Raw genomic sequence first — 18,182 nt, 5'->3', positions numbered from 1 at the left:
AGATTCATAGTAGCTCTGTTTGTGGTGGCAAAGATTTGGAAATTGAGTGAATATCCATTAATTGGGGAATGGTCGAACAAATTGTGGTATATGTACATTATGGAACACTATTGTTCTATTAGAAAACAGAAAGGATGGGAATTCAGAGAAGCCTGGAAAGATCTGCATGAACTGATGCTGAGAGAGATGAGCAGAACCAGAACATTGTACACCATAACAGCAACATGGGGTTGATGATCAATCTTTTTTTTTTTTTTTTTTTTGTCAAGGCAATGGGGTTAAGCAGCTTGCCCAAGGCTATGCAGTTAGGTAATTATTAAGTGTCTGAGGCCAGATTTGGACTCAGGTACTCCTGACTCCAGGGCCAGTGCTCTATCCACTGCGCCACCTAGCCGCCCCCTTGATGATCAATCTTAATGGACTTTCTCATTCCATCAGTGCAACAATCAGGGACAGTTTTGGGGTATATGTGATGGAGAAATGGAGAATACCATCTGTATCCAGAGAAAGAATTGTGGAGTTTGAACAAAGACCAAAGGCAATAGTGTTTAAAAACCTTTAGTTTAAAAAAACCCCATTATCTTATATAATTTTGCTCTTATATTTTTTTTTTCCTTAAGGATCTGATATCTCTCTCAACACATTCAACTTAGATCAATGTATACCATGGAAACAATGTAAAGACTAACAGACTGCCTTCTGTGGGGAGGGGGTGAGGTTAAGGGAAAAATTGTAACATTAAAAAAATTAATTAATTAATTAATAATTAAAAAACAACTCTGCCTAAGAATACAAATTGCAAAGAAAGTGATGACCTGCTTCTGAAGAGGGAATTTCCTCCAGTAGGGCAGCTAGATGGAGCAGTGGATAGGCTGCTAAATAGTTAGAAAGATTCATCTTCATGAATTCAAATTTGGCCTCAGACCCTTACTAGCTGTGTGACTCTGGATAAGTCATTTAACCTTATTTGTCCCAGTTTCCTTATCGGTAAAATAAGCTGGAGAAGGAAATGACAAAATACTCCCAAGTATCTTTGCCAAGAAAACCGCAAATGGGATAATGAAGAGTCAGATTTGACTGAAATGTCTTATAATATGAGATTTGCATACCAATGAAACCACAAGTCCAGTTTCCAGCCTTCCCAACCCACCTCATACATCCCATGATTTCATGTCTTACTTGTATTATTTAAAATTTCATATGTCCCCCATTGGACCTGCCACCCTTACTCTGCCTAATGATTTTCTTCTACTCTTTCCTTTTTCTTTTTTTAAAATTATGAACTTAAAAATTAAATCAAATGGATATTTTCATAAATATATATCAGACAAGAAAAAGGGGCTTATATATGAAACTATAGATATTAGTACCTGAAAATCTTTTAAAGTTCATCTCTAATACTAACTCATCTTAGAAACCTTCTTTCATCCCTTTCCAAAGTTGGTAATGGCCTTTACCCACTGGGTTTCACATATGTTGCTCAAATATCTTTTTTGTACTTAGTATATGTTTTTGTGTTTTTACTTCTTTGTGTTTGTGTAGGAGGTATCTTACTAGACAGTAAAATTCCTTCACAAATGGAACCATATCGCATCTAAACTTTCAGTCTCTCCCAATACCAAATACAAGACTCTGTACATAGTAGGTACTTTTAAAAAAGTGTTGAATTTAATTGAATTATCATCAAATACTTATAAGTTCCTACTGTGTACAGAGAATCATCTAAATTTATGAATCCCTAATGTTTTCAAGAAGCTGTACTAAGTTAAAGGCAAAACTTAAGGAGTTTCATTCTACTCGAGAAGATAGGATATAGAAAAAAAAATAAGAATAATAGAAAGCAATCTATCCTGCATTCTAGCTACATAGTATAGATAATAAGTCTGTGATTTAGGCAGTTAGGGAAGACTTCACAGAGCTTGAGTTGAGTTTTTGGAAGAAAAATAAGATTTACAGCTGCCCCTACTTTTATATTGCCTTATCTAATCTGTACTCTTCACTACTACCCCAGTTCAAGTTCATATCAACTTCTGTCTGATATATTGCAATAGCCTTTTAGTGAGTTTCCATGCCTCCAGATCTTTCCTTCCCCCCTGCTACAATCCATCCTCTACATAGCTGTCAAATTGCTAATTCCTAAAATATAAATCTGACCAAATCACTTACTACTTCAAAATTTTTAAAACCTCCCTATTGCCTCTATGATAAACTTCAAAGCCTTTTGTCTAGAATTGAAAGTCCTCTGGAATATGGATCTCACCTACCTTTCTAATCTTAGTCCATTTTATTCTTTTTCAACACCCTTGCCTTTTCAGTCAAACCAGTCTGCTAGCCATTCTCTTTCTATGACATATCACCTCTTTACCTTTGTAAAAATAGTTCCTCATTTCTACCATGTACTCGATTCTTTGCTTTAATTTAATGGGATCTCTTCAAAATATAGCTCTGATGCTACCTCCTACCTGTGGTCTTTTTTGATACTTCTTGAACTACTTCCAATATTTTCTTGCATGAAGATAGCATAATATAGTGAATAGAGAGCTGGTTTTAGAGCCATAGAGACCTCGGCTCAAGTCCTGCTCCTGTCACATAATAGCTCTGTGAGATGAGTAAATCATGTAAAAAAACTTTCAGTGTCTCTGAGAACAGAAGTTGCCATACTGATGCCATTACAATGGGAGAGGTAGTTTTTGTACTTGAGCATTTCCTCTTAACAGTGAAATCTCAGATTTAGTACCTGTTTCCTATTTTGTATTTACTTCTGTAGATTTTATATTATCCCAGTAGAATGGAACATGTGTATACATGTAGTAGTAGTCTTTGAATTCTTATTGCTAGCACAATGTCCTACAGTAGGACATATGTCAACAAATATTAAATTGGAAGGAATTTCCAGGAATTTGGATGATTAAGTTTGTATATATAACAATGAATGGATTCTTTGCCAAACTGGAGTATTCAAGTAAAGAAGAATGAGAAAATAAGATTCTGGATCCAGTAGATGCTCAAGGAATATTGATGGGTTGATTAGAACATAACAGTAGAATTAATCCTTTTTTAAAATCTAACTAGTATTTTATTTTTTTTTACCCAATTACACATTGTAAAAATTTTTGCATTCAATTTTGTAAGATACTGAGTTCCAAATTTTTCTCCCTCCTTTCCCTCCCCTCTTCTGAAAATGGTAGGCAGTTTGATATAGTTTATACATGTAGTAACGTGTATCAAAATATTTTCATATTACTCTTGGTTGTAGAAGAAACAGATCAAAAAGGAAAAAATAATCATGAGAAAGAATAAAGAAAATATGCTTTGTATTCATAGTCCATCAGTTCTTTATCTAGATTTGAATAGCATTTGTACTTGTCTTGAATCATTGTGTTGCTTAGAAGAGTTGTGTCATTCATAGCTGATCATCCCACAATGTCACTGATTCTGTGCATAGTTTTCCTAGTTCTGCTCATTTCACTTTGCATCAGTTCATACTAGCCTTTCTTTTTTCCTTGAGTTCTTATTGCATAATAGTATTCCATACTCTTAGTACTTTTAAGATATATGTAAAACTCTCGACAAACAACATCTCCTTTGAGCCTCACAACTACTCTTTGACGTCAGTGTTCAAAGATATTACTTAGGGCTTAAAATGAGACCTTAAATGATCAGTTCCTCATCACCCAAACCCATAAGTATCAGGGGAAGGTAATGACCTCAGATCTCCCTTGAGTCTCACAGTTTGGACCTGTTTCTGCTCTTCCAAGCTGACATAATTAAGAAGTCTCTAAGGAATTTGGGAATGATCCTGTAGACAATTACAAAGCAGCATATTGGAAAGATCACTTAAATGGCCATTTACAGGACAATTAAAGCAGGGAAGACTAGAAGAAGAGATACTAGTTATTTGTTTGTTTTTTTTTTTTTTAAGGTTTTTGCAAGGCAAATATTAAGTAGCTTGCCCAAGACCACACAGCTAGGTAAATCATTAAGTGCCTGAGGCCGGATTTGAACTCAGGTACTCCTGACTCCAGGCCCGGTGCTCTATCCACTGCACCACCTAGCCACCCTGAGATGCTAGTTATGAGACAGCTATAATAGTTTTAATATATAACTATAATAGTCCAGGCAGAAACTGAAAAGGACATGAACTAAGGTAGGAGTAATGGGGAAAAAAAATAACCTAAGAGATGGATGTGAGATATTATGGAAGAAGAAGCAACAGGGCTTGTGGATGATGGAGGAGACAGAGGAGAGGGACAAATAATAGACTGACTCCCAAATCTAGCTAAATTGGGAAAAAAGTAATACTTCGGAAAGAAATCAGAGAGTCCTGACAGTTTTTGGGGAAAAGGTGATGCCTTTAGTTTTAGACATGCTGACTTAGAGGTTATTTCTCCATTCTAATCTATCATCCACACAGCTGCTAAAGGAATAAAGCACAATTAGGGTCATGTCACTCCCTACTCAATAGTCTTCAGACTGCTAATTCTTAGGTCAAATATTTCTCTGTCTGGTATTTAAAGCCCTTTCCAAACTGCTCTTTCACTTTCCCATTTTTTTTACACAAGGTTCTGCTCTGTACTCTTTATGGCCTAGTCCTTGTGGTCTACTTGTTCCTCACTCAAAATAGTCTATCTTTTATTTGTGTTCCTTGGAAATGCTAGGAATGTTCTCCCTCTTAACTTTTGTTTCTTAGAATCCCTGGATTCCTTCAGCAATAATTATAGCTAATGCCATCTTTAAAGTTTGCAAAATGCTTCATAATTCTAATCTCATTGGATCTTCACAACAATCCTGAGTGGTGGATACAGTTATAGTCCTCAGGTTACTGGTGAGGAAACAGAGACTGAGAAAGGTTCAATAGTTGTCCCAGGGCCACAGTAAGAGTATGACCAGTTTTGAACTCATCTTCCTGACTCCAAGTCCAAGAATGCTCTTCACCACTTAGTTACCTCCTTAAGCTTCACCTTAAATACTGCTTCAGGACCCACCCAGCTATTAGTAGTTTCATCTCAAAATTACCCTGTGTATCAAGGGCACATTGTATTGAGTGCTGGGTCTGAAGTCAGGAAATGCCAGGCCTGGGTTTATATATGAAGTCTGAAGTGGATTCAGACACTTACTTAATAACTGTGTGACCTTGGATGAGTTATTTAATTCTGTTTGCCTCAGTTTTCTCATCTGCAAAATGAGCTGGAGAAGGAAATGCCAAACCACTCCAGTATCACTACCAAGAAAACCCTAAATGGGGTCATGAAGAATTAACCTTGGAACACTATTCTATGTCTCCTATTAGTATGTAAGCATCTTCAGGGAAAGGGACTACTTTTTTTGGACATGGATGGTATTTAATAAATGCTTGTTGAATGGCTACTTGATTGACATTCAGGTAGCTATATACATATATATATATATATATATAATAATATATATAATAATATATATATATAATAATATATATAATAATATATATATATATATATATATATATATATATATATATATATATATATACATACACTGGACAGCTGTAGATACATGACTAAAGCTAGGGATGCAGATCAAGGTTGATGATGTATTTATGGAGACCATTAACCTCAAGAGGATCACTATAGCCATGAGATGAGATCAGATATCTATGGGAGAAATAGAAAAGAAAGAAAAGAAGAGGGCCAAATACTGAACTTTGAGAATATGGGCTTTGTGAAGGAGACAGAGAAGTACAAGTAGGAAACTGAGACCAAAGTAAGAGAGTATAATGTCATGGAAGACAATGGAGGAAAGAACTTCTTTGAGAGGGTGATCAACAGTATAGAATATTGCTAAGAGATTAAGGAGAATAAAGAAAAAAACCATGTCTGGTGACTTTGCCAAATACAGTTTCAGTCAAGTGGAGAGGGGCAATAGTCAAGTCAAGGAGTTGAGAACTGAGTAGATAGTGAGGAAATTTAGGCAAACAATAAATTTTTCATGATAAATTTGGCAGTCAATGAAAGTAGCAGTAATATAAGTTGGAGGGAGGAATAGGGACAATGGAAATTAAAAAAAATCTTTTCAAATACAAGAGAGACCTGCAAGTATTTATAGTTTTATTATTTGGTCAAGGGAGAAAGATTGAGATACTGGAAAAAGTGAGAGAGCAAGATTTCAGAAGTAGCAGGGGAATTAAGAGTACAGGTTTGTTAAGGTCTGAGAAAAGTCCCCAATTACGGAACAGAGGCACTCGACACAATGGAGATGCAATAGCAAGGGTTTATTAAACTAGCTCGAGCTAGGGTTCCATCCTAGGACAGGGCTAGGATCCTGGAACCCCAAGTAAAGTGAGGAGAGACCTTATATATGGTTCAGTAGGGGATTTCCAAGCATCTGCCTGCTGGTTGTCTTGAGATGGTGCGGTGTGTTCTTATTGGATGCAAGTCCGTGGGGAAGCTCCCCTGCTGCATGGTCCGAGAGCTGACCAGGCAGAAACTTAGAGAGCTGACCAGGCAGAGACTTAGGAGCAGAATTTAGGCAAAAGTTCATAGGTTTCGACATTCAGGGTCTTACAGACATTCAGGCAAAAGTTCATAGGTTTCGAAACTCAAGGTCTTACATTGGAGGGATTCGTATTGAAAGAAGGAGGAATATCTCCCTTTCTGGGTGAAAGAAAAGAAGGAAACAAAAATGGGTAAAAACAGAGAAATTCTTTAAATCAAGAGATACATATTGACATATTTTGAGGTAAGATAATGTGGCTAGAAAGACATTTGTTCAAAAAATCTACACTTTAAATATGCAACTGATGCGCTATCTTGTCTCTTAAGACATGGAGTAAGGGGATTGTCCAAATTTTCAAAAAATTTAAGATCTTTGTATATGGGCTAAGGATGAATTTTTCTTTTTTAAGTTTTTGTAAGGCAATGGGGTTAAGTGGCTTTTCCAAGGCCACACAGCTAGGCAATTATTAAGTGTCTGAGGCCGGATTTGAACTCAGGTACTCCTGACTCTAGGGCTGGTGTTCTATCCACTGTGCCACCTAGCCACCCCTAGGATGAATTTTTCACTGATGAACTTTAGAAAATTCCCACTGATGAACTGATGGCATTGTAATATAGGAAAATAGAAACTTCACTGTCGTTTATTAGGGTCATACTACGATATTCCAATTGACACAGTCAAGGGAGGTAGTGACATCAATATTAGTGTTGAAATCACAGGATCACACTTTCCCACTGATGAACTTTAGAAAATTCAGTTTGAATGATAGGGCTGTATCCTCCAGAGAGAGATTCTCCATCTTCCTTCAAAATAATGTGGGAAAAAATCAAGGATAGAAGTTAGGAAAAATTTCCTAACAGTTATCCAAAAGTGTAATCATTTGCCTTGCTTGGTGGTGAATTCCCCCTTCTTGGCAGTCTTTAAGTAGAGACATTAGCTGACCACTTGTCATTATAATGTAGATTCTTTCATGGATAGGTTAAATTAGATGGTTGCCAAGGTCCCTTCCAACTCCTAAATCCTGTGATCCTGTGACTTCAATACTAATATTAATGTCACTATCTCCCTTGACTATATCAATTGGAATACCATAGTGTGGCCCTAATAAACAACAGTGAAGTTTCTATTTTATTATATTACAATGCCACTTACAGTTTGTTGACTACTGATAGTACGGGCAGATTACAACTCCCTGAAGAGTACTGCTCTAGGACAATGTCAACAGTATTAGTGTTCCACAAACAGAAGATATGTTTAACTCAAATATTTAAATGCAAATTGTGTTTTGCTGCAGAGTACATCTGAAGACACCCTTTGTGCTTTTAGCAGCCCATAGCTACTGGGAGAAATTGATTTTTATGAAATAACATCAAACATTTTCCCTCAATAGAATCTTTCTTACTAAATATGGTTGGTTTGTCTCCCTACTGATTGGGGCAAGACCCCTTTGATGTGGATAGTGAAGACACTGTTTAAGTAAGGCCATGGTAGCAAAAAAAGTTTCTGACTACAAGAAAAATGGATTAATCAGCACATTATTCCTGGTGAGTGGAGTGAATAGAGTGAAGTCATTTCTAGTTTGTCATCAGAGGACCTATATGTGAAACTCTCTCTTTTCACTCCTCCCCCCCCCTCACTGTGATCTAAATACACCGGCCTTCTAGCTATATTCTTCAAACAAAATGTCTATCTCCTGACTCACAATTTTTCCCCTTCTGCCCCCCATGTCTAGAATACTCTCTCTTCCCACTTCTGTCTCATGGCTTCCTTCATGTCTAAACTACAACCTCACCTTTCACAGGAATCCTTTCTCCCTTAATTCTAATGCATTCCCTTCTGTTGGTTATCTCCAATTTCTCCTATATAATAGCTTAATTGTGGATAGTGGTTTGCATGTTATCTCCTCCATTAGACTGTGAACTCTTGAGATCAGGGACTGTTTCTTGCCTCAGTGTTTAGCCATTAGCCCAATATTTGATTGATTGACTGATTGACTGACCTAGATGCCATTACTTTTATAACTTGGGTAAATGACCTCTTCGGCATTGCTTTCCTCAGTCTATAATACAAGAAGATTGGATTATACCTTAAAAGACCCTTATGGTTCTGAACCAATGGTCCTAGGATTCTGTAATCTCTGCCCTTGAGCTGTATGGCCAAGCACTTACTATGAGTGTGAGATATATTTGGAGATAAAGGGTGGCATATGGTCCCTTGGCTGGGGTCTTTGCTAATATGTGCTTTTCTTATAGAATCAGTCTTAGCCAGAGAGGCACCATCTTGCAAGACAGAGAAACAAAGCTAACTTTTGGACAAAAATACAAATGAATGATGTTGCTATCTGAAGTTTCAACTAAAAGTATAATCCTATTTGTTAATAAATAATCAAGATACATATTCTCTTACTCATAATTCAGAGCTATCAAACTGTTGGCATTTGAATATATTTATAAAATAGATTTTTTTTAAAAAAGAAAACAATGCTGAAGAGGTTTTGTAATTTTTCTCATGTATCATTTTATATCTGAGACTATTGCCTTTATTTTCAAAAATTAATTTCAAATAATTTTTAATCTGTAAGCAGTGACCATTTTTGTGAACATGCCTCCAAGATCTCAAAATATTATAAAGCAAGAAAAATTCAGTTACCATATTATGCAACCAATGTACTCTTAGAGACAGTGCCATGTCCTATTCTTCTCATTAGGTCTTGAGCATCTAGGGAAATGTATGATAAAATAGGCAAATTCAGTAAGAGCACCTAATCCATCTCACTTAGAGGAATAGGGATTGTTAAGTTATAGATTTAGAGCCAGAAGGGACTTTTGAATCATCTAGTCCCACTTCATCATTTTACTCATGAACAAACTGTGGTCCATAGAACTTGCTTAAGTCACAAAGGAAATAAGTGATAGAGACAAGATATGAACCCATAGTCTCTGACTCTACATCTAGTACTCTTCCTATTAAAGTATAATATTTCTCATTTGGTCTTCCATAGTTTCACTAGTTAAGATACCATAAATTTTAGTAGTGCAATTAAACTGCTTTGAAATAATTGCCATATCTTCTCACCTCCTCCTCACCATGGCAGACCTCCATTTCTGCAACTTCCCAGACACTAGGGATGCCATATATTTATGCCTGATGAAGAATCAGGCCTAAGAATGGTGGTGACCATTTGTATATTATTAATTTAAAAATACATAAAGTGTTCCATTCAAACATCACAAGGTGTCAGTCAACTTGCCAAGAAGCATGACCTCACTCAGATGGCTAGATGAAGAATAGAACAAATGTATTATTTGATCCACTGTCACCAATCTCAGGCAAAGGGTAGTAACTACCCTCTGATCACAAGACAGTCGATTTTTTCTTTATGGTTTGCCATAAAAACTCATAATTCTCTGGGAAAACCATTCCCTGGGAATAAATCAGTCCCCTTCCAGAAGCTGCTTTGTCTCTCAGGACACAAGAGTACCATTTAGTGCCCTAGAATAGTCAAACCATGGAAGCAGTAACAATACCATGGATTTATATTGTCCATTCAGCACTCAATTTTCCATAATAATGCAGACCAGTGGTATGGATGATTCGAAAAACTATCTACTTGATCCTTGAAGATTCTTTAAAAACCCCTAAAGACCAAACCTTATATTTAATATAGAATTAATAGCCTAGGAATTCATAATTCTTTAAGCAGAGACATTAAACCACATTGTAAAATTCTGCCTGCCTCATTTACTTGTCTCACCAAGGTCCTTCTCTGTGCCATTCTAGGGATCTTCTGTGTCTTTTCTGATTGATGCAAAGGACCAGTCTATGGTAGTGATAGTTTCTCTGTGCTGATACTCCATGGAGCTTAAGAGATCATTGTTTTGATTTAAAAGGCCCTTTCAGCTCTTGCTCAATTAGATTAAACAAAGATGCTGTTTACACCAGCAAAGCATTTAATTGAGGTGATGATGTCAATAAGAACTTGGAAGCAGAAATTTGCTGGGGATGATCCAGGTTGTAAATAATTGAATTGACTATTTCCTTCTTCCTAAAAGTTTAAAGTGCTTATTCTAGCCATAGCAGTTATTATGGTCACTAGGTGTCCTGAAAGAGAAGTTAGCTTTCTACAACATTTTCTGAATTTACAAAAAAGTTGCTTCTACAAGTGGAGGATCTTAGGCAAAGATAACACTGTTCTGATGCAAAAATTTCAGTACCATTCAATCTTCCAACAAAAGGGAAAAAAATTCCTCATTTCACAGTAAGGAAGGATGCTTGTTTCTGTGATCTATGCTGAAATTCAGAAAGACTGTATATTTTTTGATTTAATGCTTTTAGACTAGTTATTCAATTGCTTTTCACTATCCTGTTTTAAAATAATCTTTCTTTTTCTGGATGGACCAGTAATTTTCTCAAGTAAGTGAGGGGGGAGACTGCCTTCCTGAAACAATTTGAAATGTAGCTGGCTCAGATTTCTCAGATTATCCAATGACCAGCTTATAATTGGTCCAACCATTGGTCTCTCCTGGATGGTGAAATTTTGGCTCCTTAAGTGATTTGGAAGGGAGGTGGCTTCTTAGAAAAAACAAACAAACTCAACATCATGCAAGTACACAGAAGCAAATGACATGGATGCCTCAACTCTGGGATACAAAGAACCTTTCCTTGGATGATTTATGGATTTATTTATGCTTATCTACATGAGATAGCATGTAACTCTATCTCTCAGGAGAACAAAATAAATTCTATAATAATGAATGTAAATATTCTGCATATAATCTTGTAGCAGGGAGCTCTTGGAAATGTGCTATGGAAGCATATCTGCCAATGGAAAAGAAAAGCATCATTTTCATAAAATTACAGATTTAGAACTAGAATGGATGTTAGAGACCATCCAATCCATCTTCTCATTTAACAGCTGAAAAAAAGAAATTGGAATCTGAAACATCTTCCTGAGTTCAAATGTGGCCTCAGGCACTTACTAGATGTGTGACCCTCGGTAAATAAACTTACCATACATGACCTTTTCCCCTTCTCCAGGTCTTTGCCTTGTCCATAGCTGATGCCTGGAATGCCCTCACTCCTCTTTGACTTATAGAATCCCTTCAAGACACAGCTCTAACACCACTTTCTCTGAGAAGCCTTTGCTTATCCAGCTGCTAGTGCCCTTCCTCACTAGTATTTCTTTCTTCCTTTATTTCCTTTCCTTACTTTTTTTTCTTTTTTGTCTTTCTCTCTTCCTTCACTTCTTGTGTTTCCTGACTTTCATCCTGCCCCTGGACTTTGATGACTCAGGGGGAGTGAGGCTGAGGACTTTGCAATACTCTACCTTGGTAAAATTCAATCAAGGAGCAAATTAAGACATCACATGTGATGCCATTGAATCTCTTCAAAAACAGAGTGAACAGCAAATTCTCTCTCTCATACATACATACATACATACATATATATATATTATATATCATCTAATAGAATGTAAACTCAATGACCTTATATATTATTTCATTTTGTTTTTTTAGTGCCCAACTCTGAATATACACATAGCTTAATAAATACAGCTAGTACAAGCAAGGATAGTATAAGACTGAATCTGACCTCAAGTCCTCTGGATTCTAAGACCAATGATAAATGGAACTGGTTCCTTCACTGGTCCAAAACCACCTGTCTTAAAATCTTGTTAATATTTGTAATGCATGAAATAGCTGGCTTATCCCATATAAAAACAGAGGTAGAGGGGTGGCTAGGTGGCACAGTGGATAGAGCACTGGCCCTGGAATCAGGAGTACCTGAGTTCAAATCCAGCCTCAGACACTTAATAATTACGTAGCTGTGTGGCTTTGGACAAGCCACTTAACCCCATTGCCTTGCAAAAACCTAAAACAAAAGAAAACAGAGGTAGAAAAAAGTAGAAGGGATAATCAGTTTCTATACTGTGAGATCCCTGGGATTGAAATAAGGAGACTTTCCTACTTGGGTGGCTTTGATCAAATCACTTCACTTCTCTAGGCTTCAGTTTCCTCACCAGTCAAATAGGGATCCTAGTTCTTGCCCTTATATTAGGGCCATTTGCCTCTTCCGGGATGTTGGGATGAGATAGTGAGATAATGTATATATGAAAGTAGAATATAGTTGGGGCAGCTAAGTGAGTGACCCAGTAGATGGAGTACTTGGCCTGGAGCCAGGAAGAGCTGAATTCAAATGAGGCTTCAGTCACTCACTAGCTGTGTGATCCTAGACTAGTCACTTAAAGTTGTGTGCTTTATTTTTCTCATCTATAAAAAGGGGGTTTATAGCAGCATTCTTGTAGGACTGTTGAGATAATTGTGAAACATTTAGCACAGTGTCTGTTACATAGTAAATGGTATATAAATATTAACTATTATGATCTACTGTAGTAGATAGCTACATTTATGTAGCACTGCACAAATATCTCATTTTAGTCCCACAAAGATCCTGGAAGTTAGCGGTCATGAACAAGCACACATGTATGGGCTGTTCAGTTATTTCTGACTCTTCATGCCTCTCTTTGGAAGTTACAGGAGTGGGTTTCCATTTCCTTCTCCAGTTCTTTTTTACAAATGAGGAAACTGAGGTGAACAGGGTTAAGTAACTTACCCAGGGTCACATATCTAATAAGTGCCTGAGGCCACATTTGAACTCGGGAAGATGTTTCAAATTTCAAGTCCAAAGTTCCCTCCATTGTGCCACTTAACTGCCCTATAAATATTTATATAGAGATTATCTCATCTGATCAGGACAACAACCCTACAAGTTATGTGCTCTTAGTAATCCTTATTTTACAGATGAGAAAACAGAGGAAGACAGAAATTAAGTGACTTGTCCAGGGTGTCACAACTAGCAAAAGTCTGAGGCCGAATTTGAACTCCGTCTTAAGTGTCTACAAGTCCGATGGTCTTGAGCCACTGTTTCTTTCTTCTTTCCTAAAGCACTATGTAAATGCTCCTTATTGTTTTATTTACCAGCTTAGACACTTCATGCACATTTTAATAATTTAGAAAAGAAGTGGGAGAAGTCTGGGAAAATTCTAACCACAGTTGGGAGCTTAGAGTAAAAAGGAATAAGAATCATCACAGAAGTTTAATCTTGGAAATCAGTTATATTCCAAGGCTCTGAAGGCTCTCCTGGCTGTATTCCATAGCCAGGAAGGGAGCAAACATCCTGTAAGGGGGATTTCGGAGCTCATTGCCTAATAGATCACCAGGCTGCGGAGGATGTTTTCTCAGGTTCTATTCTGCTGCATCTTCCCATGAAGACAAGGTCTCTCTCTTTCCTAGTGAATATTATTCATCAGCTAATCTATGACTCAGTACATCTTGCCACTACAATTATGGATATTTCTCCCTGAAGTATACTCCAAAGGAGGGACAGATTTCCCTCTAAATAGATATTTGGTAAAGGAAGAGGCGGGTAGTGGTGGCAGGCTAGAATGTCACACACACACACACACACAAATCTCTGAAAAGGAAGTGAAAAGTGCATACCCAAGAGCAGAAAAACATTTGTTTTTTTTAAAAGGAGGCATATGGAATATTGGATGCGTGGGTAGAAATGAAAAAAGGAATAATTTTTAAAAAGAAAATAATTTATGCAAGGGAAAAAGAAGCCTATGCAAAATTCTTTCCAGGACAATCCCGAAAGGAATGCTTAACAACACTTAACCATTTTATCTCTAAGCTGAACAGTCAGAGAAATTTTAAGGTGCCATTTCTGATGACTGGCTCTTTGCATTTGAAGGCTTGGGGACCTGTCTTTTACCTCTTTTGTAATGTCCCTAGAACTATGTGCTTTCTCCCTGTACACAGTGGGCTCTGAATAAATACTGTGGCAAGCAATATCTGGCAGGATTCTTTAAAAGCAGGCATCTGTGATACCAAGAAGGGAGCTCTGGTGCCTGGCAACATAGAACTTTTAAGTGACTAAGTCTTTAGGGGACACAGATCAAGCTCCTGATGAACTTCCAATGAAGCTTTTTTAACTTCTGCAATTCCATCTGAATTCATACATAAATTACAGTGCAGTTAGCATAACTAAGTGGAAATAACCTTGGCTCTTAAAATAGGAGTTTCTCCAGTTAAAAGAAGAAATTGACTTTACCTGCTTTCTCCCGAACAGGGGATTTGGCCATGACAATACCAAACTGAATAAATAGCTTAAACAAAGTAGATAAATCCTTCAGTGCTTCCAAAGGGTAAGTAATCCCAACAAAGTCCCTGAAATGAATGGGCAGGATTAGAATCATGTTGCTCTTGGAATATGCCCAATTTCAAAACCCAAACTGAGTATGTGACAGCATATATTTTACCCTATCCACAACAGGGATTCCATTCTTTGGAGTTCACCAAAGTGGTGCCCTTTACCAGAAAAATGCACAACAGTAAAAATAATAAAAATAATTTGATTTTCAAATACCTCAAAAAGACTTTTAAGATTTTTGAGAATGAAAATACAAACTAAAGTTCACTGCCTGGGGACAATATGTGAGATCATTGTATTATCTTGAAAAGATGACACCTTTTTAAGGAAAAATTTCCATGGGGTCAGAGTTTTTCAGTAGCTATTGTTATCAACCCACTTCTAATCCCAGTCCAACAAGTAGGCAAATATTAAATGCCTATATTTGTTGGACACAACTTCCACAATAGAATATGTTTGAAACTCAAAGTATGACTGAAAACCTCTGCTTCAATCCTTTCAGGAGCCCAAACCAATACCAATAACAGTAGGTAAAAACATACTGCAAATCAGACCACCCCTCCAGATACCTGAGTCCTAATTATAATTCTCCAGGGTATGAAAGGTAGCTTTCAATTTTTGTCTTTATGCAAGGTTACATAGTAGAGTTTAAATAATAAATTTTATATGAACCCAAAAATATTTGAGAAAGGAGGAAAGCAGTCATAGCTTTTCCTGTACTATGGATTCCTAGATGATGAGAGTCTTTGGGGAAAAAAATATGAAATGCCTATTTGTTGACAAGAGACATGGAAATAACATGGAAATATTTTCTGCAAATCATCAAAAAACAGAGTGGCCATGACACTGACATGGTGACACAGTAGAAGCTTAATGGAAATATTTGTGTTTCCCAGAAAGTCCTTTTAGAACCAGGTAAAAGCGAATTAGTTGAAGATGAAGGATGATGGTCATCAGTTTTGCAACAAAGAAGCCTTAGAGGTAAGAGGGATTTTACTATAATGATGCAATTTTGGTTTAACAGGCCTAAATTAGGAATTTGACACTAGCTGTATGATTTGGGTGGTTCATAAAAATTTCTTACCTACCCTGAGTCCCACATGCATGCTAAATATTGTTCAACTAAGTTCTAAATGAAAATTAAGTGGCTAAACATCTACAGGGAAACTCTACAGTCTGGGGAAAAATAGAGAGCTGCTAAGTATTTTTTTTTTTCAGAATTCAGTTAAGTGTAATTCCTTAAAAAGAGGCAATGTAAAAAAAATTAAATGATTTTTTAAAAGTATTTTTATTGATGAATCCTCTCATAACTCTTTGGGATGTGTGGCAATCAAGGAAAGGTGATCAGCTATTAATGAGGGGATGGCATGGTATAGTGGATAGAGGCTGGTTCTAAAACATGTTCTTGAAACTATCTTTCAAGAGTCATTTAATTTCTCAGTGCACCAGTAATCAAAATTAGAAGTTACATGAATTGTCCCTCTGGGTTGATGGAGCATTCATACCAGGGATTCCTTAAACCAAGAAATCACAGAACTCAAATCCTTTGTCCCCAAAACCTATGGAATAGTGCACATATTCCTTTAACTGGATTAGTTTTGTGTAGTGTTTTTTAAGATGATTGACTTCTAGATGGCTAAGGCCATCTCTCATGATCCCCAGGACCATAGTCCCCAGGACTATTTGATAGGAATGGTGGAAAAGATCAGGGCAAAAATAAACAGTGTAAAGTAAAATATTTCATTTTTTCCCATTGGAAAAAGAGCATTTCTAAGCCAGTTTCATGACCATGTGAAGCTTTAAAGAAAATATAAAGCACTTAAAATCAATCAACTCTTGCTTGAAATCTTCCCAATCTTCTTTCCAATCCCTAGGAATCCTTTAGAAACTTCTGTTCCCAGAGTTGCTTCTTCTGAACCTCTTGACAAATACCTCATAATATGACCGACCTTTCCTAAAATTACAGAGAGCTCAGGATCTAAGAGGGATGGTCATAAAATCAGAAGAGTCATTTAATCTTCCTCTTTAGGGAAGATAAGATTTCATTTTATGTGATCATTTTCAGCCTATTGACCTGAGATTTCAGATTGCTAATGCCAGGGAAAATGTTTCCTAGAACTCATTCTAAATACCCCACTTTCCCCAAAGTACTTTACTTTTGCAGGAATCTGAAAAAGATGGTGAAAATTTAGAGAAAACTGGGGTTGAAGGAGTAAAGGATTTATTGGTGCCACAATCATTTTTTAAAAACTAAAAAAGTCATTTTTTTTTAGACTTTGTAACCTTTAGCAAAAATACCTGAGGAGAAAAAAGGCAATAGAAAGTCTAAATGAAAGAGTATCCAATAAGCAAAGGTAGCGCAAGAGAGAAAGAAATTTACAAAGATCAGTTTGAAGACACTGTACAAAAACTCATGACCTTCACTCAAGCACTCAAACATATTAGCTTCTTTATTGCTTCATTTGTGAATTATATGGGAACTGTAGACTATGAGCAGGAAGATACTAAATTTTGTTTTCTGTAAATGCTTAATGATATTAAAATATAGGAAGATAAGTTACATGAAATGCCATTTCCCTAGATTTAAACAAAACAATGTTTTGGTAAATGGAAATGATGGTATCAGTACCATTCCCTTTAGCTGAGAAATTGTATAGAACTTATTTTTAAATCATTCAGGAGAATGCAAGCTCTTCGAGGAAATATTTTATCTTGGTATTCCTGATAGCTAGTATTTTAAAGAATTGGTCTGAACCTGTGATTTCACTGGTATAGGAAATTTTTCTTAAAACTGCCTCTCAATATATAGTATTATTTTGCATAACTTTATTAAAAACTTACTGTCCATGTAATCAGTATGAGAGATGATATTAATGGGTATGAATTTAATCCATTCTTTGTTTTCTATATGTCAAACCTACTGGACCAGTTTATTCTATGGTATGCCATGGTATTCCCAGTGAATTAGTTAGGAAGTTAAAAAAATGGAGAAACAGCAAGATTTTTATAGAAAAGTCAAGTGTGAAGAGGGCAGGAAGTGGTAAACTATACATCTCTTCAGAAAGCAAATATATCTAAACTTTAACAAGAAAATTTTGTTCAAGAATTTGGGGTCCACATCTGGGCTTCAGAATGGTCATTTAAAAAATATTTGCAAATGTTGGTAATATTCCTTATTTCAGAGAAAGAAGGCATAGAACCTAATTTTTTGCTAAGAATATATTGTAATTGCGTCTTCCTCAATAATTGCAATTCTCCAATTCATCTTCCTCAGAAGGATCTAGATCTTGAGCTTGAAAGTTTCACAAACATTATATAAACCAACTTCTTTGTCCAAGCTCATGTAAGTAATAGAGGTCAGAAGCAGGATTTGAACCAAGGCTCTCTGACTGCTGAGTAAAGTATTTTCAGGAAATAAAACCTTTTGTTGAACTCTTTCCAGTAAGTCAAAGAACAGGTATTTCTTTTGAAAAAATTAAGAAGGAAACCTGTATCAGATT

Source organism: Macrotis lagotis, chromosome 1 (genome assembly GCF_037893015.1).
Source record: "Macrotis lagotis isolate mMagLag1 chromosome 1, bilby.v1.9.chrom.fasta, whole genome shotgun sequence".
In the NCBI taxonomy this organism is placed as follows: Eukaryota; Metazoa; Chordata; class Mammalia; order Peramelemorphia; family Peramelidae; genus Macrotis; species Macrotis lagotis.
This window is presented reverse-complemented; position numbering follows the sequence as displayed.